Source organism: Cyprinus carpio, chromosome B3, assembly GCF_018340385.1.
Source record: "Cyprinus carpio isolate SPL01 chromosome B3, ASM1834038v1, whole genome shotgun sequence".
Lineage (NCBI taxonomy): Eukaryota > Metazoa > Chordata > Actinopteri > Cypriniformes > Cyprinidae > Cyprinus > Cyprinus carpio.
In genome coordinates, this window is record NC_056599.1 from 23377491 (window position 1) to 23382436 (window position 4946).

General features: G+C 34.2%; 1 pseudogene; it reads left to right on the forward strand.

Annotated features, from left to right (window-relative positions):
• Positions 1-3082: 3082 nt before the first annotated feature.
• Positions 3083-4731, forward strand: LOC109097097 (annotated as a pseudogene).
• Positions 4732-4946: the final 215 nt, after the last annotated feature.

The following is a 4946-nucleotide window of genomic DNA, read 5'->3' on the forward strand; positions in this document are numbered from 1 at the left end:
ATCATGTTCAAAATGTTGTGTCTTAAGGCCCCCAAAACAGAGTTATTGAAGACACCTAAAGTTCACGAACAGAATCACTGAAGGAGAAAAATCAAAATTTTGGTTACCATTACGGTGGTCAGTGTTTGCTTTAGTTGGGCTCTTGACCCTTAAAAGTTTAAACATTCTTTTTCTTGCTGTAGTTGTGATACAGCAGCTAGACAAGCCAAGAAGGAAATGAGATCAGGTGGTGTTATTTGTTTTGACATCATCATTTGGTTTCTGACTTGGGTGTGTCTTGTCAATAACAGGCAACCTGTGGTTGTACAATATAAGTTCTGGTATTTACAGCATAATCAGAGAGACTCTTAGAAGCACTTCTGATCAAAACCTTTTTAAAAAAGGAAAATAATTTTTTATTTAGGCACAGGGACATCAAGAATCAGCCTGAGAACCTCAACAATGGTGACCATCAAAAAGCATGTTGCACTGCATTCTGGGTTCCACCAATCAAAAACTCATTTATCGTTCCCATCATGCTTTGCAGCATGAATAAATTATGAGCAACAATTCTTTAGTAGCTTGTTTTGTGATGCTTACAGTTCATCTGAATATGCTGTTTGTCACCGTTTTTGAGATTCATACGCTGGTTCTTGATGTCACTGTGTGCCAAAAGAAAGTTACCCTCCCTTTGTTTTAGTCAGAATTCTTAAACTCTGGATTATACTGAAAATTCCAGGTCTTTTATTGTTGAACCACAGCACTGCTATAATGAATGTTAATTTAACTCCAAGATCAGCCTCTAAATGAGTTCAGATATTCAGGTAAAACAAAGATTATGTAATAGCATAACCAAAACCACCTGATCATCTTTTCTCATAGCTTATCTAGCTGTTATAACTGAGTTACAACAGCAAGACAAAATGTAATATTAAATCATCAAGGGTCAGGAGCCCAACTAAAGCAAACACTTACCACTATAATGGTAACCAATAATTTAGCCTTTTTTCCTTCAGTGATTCTGTTCGTGAACTTTAGGTGTCTTCAATAACTCTGTTTTGGGGGCCTTAAGACACAACATTTTGAACATGATGCCTGTATCATATCTATGTAAGCAACAAAAAATGTCAATTTGTAAAAAGGTTGACGTCATGTGCATGATTATATTGTTTTCAAAGGGTGTTTCATGATCGCCAACTACTGGCCTGGCATGCATAACATAGTATTCTTTAGCATAGTGGTTTTTGTTTGTTTGTTTGTTTGTTTTTTGTCCAATTAAATCAATATTTTTGTGTAAATTTTACTTATTTTTTTCATGTTATTCTACACATTTTGAACGGTTAATTCTAATTAATTAAAATGTGTTAAATTTAATTAATAATATTGCTTGTAATCTTTTGACACAATTATATTGAGTAAATATAGAGAATCACTTTTTACAGTGTAATGTTAACTAATTGCACTGTTAACGTGAATAGATGCATTAATATATGTGAGAGTTAATGCTAACAAAGATTAACTAATGCTGAACATAGGTGTCGTTCGTGGTTAGTTCATGTTAACTAATGTATTAACTATTGTTAACCCATTGCGTTGTTAACGTCAATAGGTGCATTAATATATGTGTGAGTTAACGTTAACAAAGATTAACTAATGCTGAACAGAGGTGTTGTTCATGGTTAGTTCATGTTAACTAATGCATTAACTAATGTTAACTAATTGCGTTGTTAACATCAATAGATGCATTAATATATGTGTGTGAGTTAACGTTAACAAAGATTAACTACTGCTGAACATAGGTGTTGTTCATGGTTAGTTCATGTTAACTAATACAACCTTATTGTAAAGTGTTACCTTTATTTTCATTGTTATTATTATATTTTCCCTTTATTGTAAGCTACATACCCCCTTATTGTTTTATTTCTCCTTTTTTTGTTCTTACTATCTTCTTTTATTTGTTAATGTTCTCCTGAAGGTGACTGTATATCTTATTCCAATTTTTAAATAAAAAAATGATCAAGTGATGGCAACTGTAACCAAACGCTCACAAGTATGTGGTGTTATTTTTGTGTGCATAACACATGACACAACAGTATAAAATTAAAGCAGTGATACACTATCATAGTTTTATGAATTAGCTGAAAACTCCAAAACAATAAAAACAATTAAATTGCTGAATCAATTAGACATCAAGAATCAGCGTATGAAACTCAACAATGGTGACAAGCAGCAAAAGAAAACTTTATGCTGAAACGCATACTCATTCATGACTCCCAGCATGCATTGCAGTTGATCTGTCTGAATTAGTGTTGAGGTTTGTATGATGAGTGTATCTGTAACTTTGTGAAACAGACCATTTACATCAGTAAGAAGAGTTCAATATCATATTATTTAGCATTGTTTTTCTACAGTTTATCACTTTTTACAAAAAATTATTTATTTATTCCTTGTTAACTATAAAATGTCTTGTTGTTTATCAATGTACAAGCTTAGCTTTTATAGTAAGACACTCTTGTATTTAAAGAGACTTAATTTAATGAACGCCTGGAATCTAAAGTCCAACTAAACAAAAAGATGATCTCAATGGCGGTTTTGTTGAAAACATTAATTGCGGTTGCAACAGTGATATTGATTCAATGTAAAATTGACAAATCAACATCTTTCACTGTAGTGTGTTATTCTATGCTAGATTTAAAAATCATTTATTTGAAAAAGTACTAACTGCAACTTTAGAACTTATAATGGAATATATGTGTATATTAATTAAAAATATATTTAAATACATGACAAAACTTTGATATAATTTCTATTGAAATGTCTATTCTAATTTACCATAAAAGCTTGTCAGTAAACTTGATTTAGTACACTTAACCATATTTTAGACAACAGAAGTAATTATGAAATTACATAAAAAGAAACATTTAAGTACTGCTTAAATAATAATAATAAAAAAACTCTAAAGGTCATCTAATTGCATTTAATATAAATTAACACTATAATATATGTTCATGCAATTGCAATTTACATGCAATTGTGAGTCTGAAAACATTACATTCAATTCACAATGAAGTATATTCTTTCTGAAGTATAAAATACATTTTTTAAAGTATGCTAATGTGGAATTTTTCATAAGATTTGTATTGTCAAAGTTTCGTCAGTAGAAACAAAAGCATGAAAAGACTATACACAGATTTAGAATATTCATGAAAATGGCACCTTTAATTTCATCAGCAAAAAAAAAAAAAAAAGTCTAGCAGAAGTTACAACATTAAATCCTTGTCACAATATTTCCTGATATCATCAAAGCTAAAGAAGTTCTTTTATATTTTGTTTTAGATATGGACTACATCAACACTACACAAACGGAACCAAAAAACAGCACAGACGTCAGCAGCGTGTTCACACATCAGGTTCTGCCTGTGCTCTACACCATCATCTGCGCTTGTGCCTTCATTCTCAACGGACTCGCCGCTTGGATCTTCTTCAGGGTTCCCACCTCCTCAGCCTTAGTAGTTTACCTAAAAAACATGGTGGTGGCAGACATTCTGATGTTGTTTACCTACCCGTGGCGTGTAGTGGGGCACCTCGGTTATGGCGGCTTGCAGTTGAAGCTGATAGTTTGCCGCTACACAGCTGTGCTTTTCTACCTCAGCATGTACACAGGAATAATCTTCATGAGCCTCATCAGCTTGGAACGCTACTTCAAAATTGTACGTAACACCTTTGGTATGTCTTCCTTTCTGCAGCGTGTTTCGGTAGCAAAGGCTCTCGCGCTGCTAACTTGGGGCGTCATGATGTTCTTCATGCTGCCAAATGCCATATTAACCAACCAGCCAATGCCTACGGTTTTCTCCTGCATGGCCCTGAAGGGCAACCTGGGTCAGCGCTGGCACGAAATTTCAGCCCACTTCAACATTGGAGTCTTCTGGGTGGCATTCCTGTTGATGGTGTTTTGCTACACCTCCATCGCCTGTCATGTTTACCGCTCTTACAAACGCGTGCAGCAGGACAGCAGTGTGGCGAGACGGCGGTCAAATCGAAGCATTTTTAGCTTGCTGGCTGTTTTTGTCTTCTGCTTTGTTCCGTACCATGTTTGTCGTGTGCCCTACACGCTTAGCCAAAGCAACAAGGATGACTTTAGCATCTACAACCACTTTATTCTCTTCCAGGTCAAAGAAGCTACGCTCTTCCTGTCTGCTCTTAATGTGTGTCTGGATCCTGTCATCTACTTTCTCATGTGCAGGACATTCAGAGAGTCGCTTTTGCAGAAGATGCCATCGGTAAACCGCAAAAACAGGAGGCCTTCAAAAAGGCACTGGGCTCAGTATCAGCAATCTGTAATGACTGAGCAACAAAGTAAAACAAGCATTACCCATTTGCAAGATGGAAAAGATATTTAGATTTGAAACCACATACCATGCTGCGGTTTCCTTGCATGCAAAAATGCAGCATTAAGAGATGGAGCGAAGAAGGTCACAACAAAGTAGTTTTCCAAAAAAAAAAAAAAATACTCTGTCAGCCACAGCTCTCAAAACTATTTACTGAAGAAAATTCAACCCTTAACTGGATTGTGCTATAAATATAAATTTTGACATCATTTTCTCACCCTCATCTCATAAAATCGTTTATAAATTAAATCTTTTATTCTTAAAAATAAATGTTGCAAAAAGGGGGTTTCATAGCAATGACATTGAAGAACCAGTTTTGGTTCCCTAATGAGTTTTTCAATGAACAGTTTAAAAATAATAATAATGATAATAAAAACATTTTAAAAACCTTTTCCACTATAAAGAAACTTTTGTGTAATATACACATTCCAAGAATGTTTAAGGTCTGTCATAGAACCATATGTTTTTGTCTACTTCCTTCTATTGAAAATAAATTGTGACACTTTAAAGACTATTCAAGACATTTTTTGTGGCAAGCTCCAAAATGACAAAGAAGCTACATAAATTCAGTTCATCCCA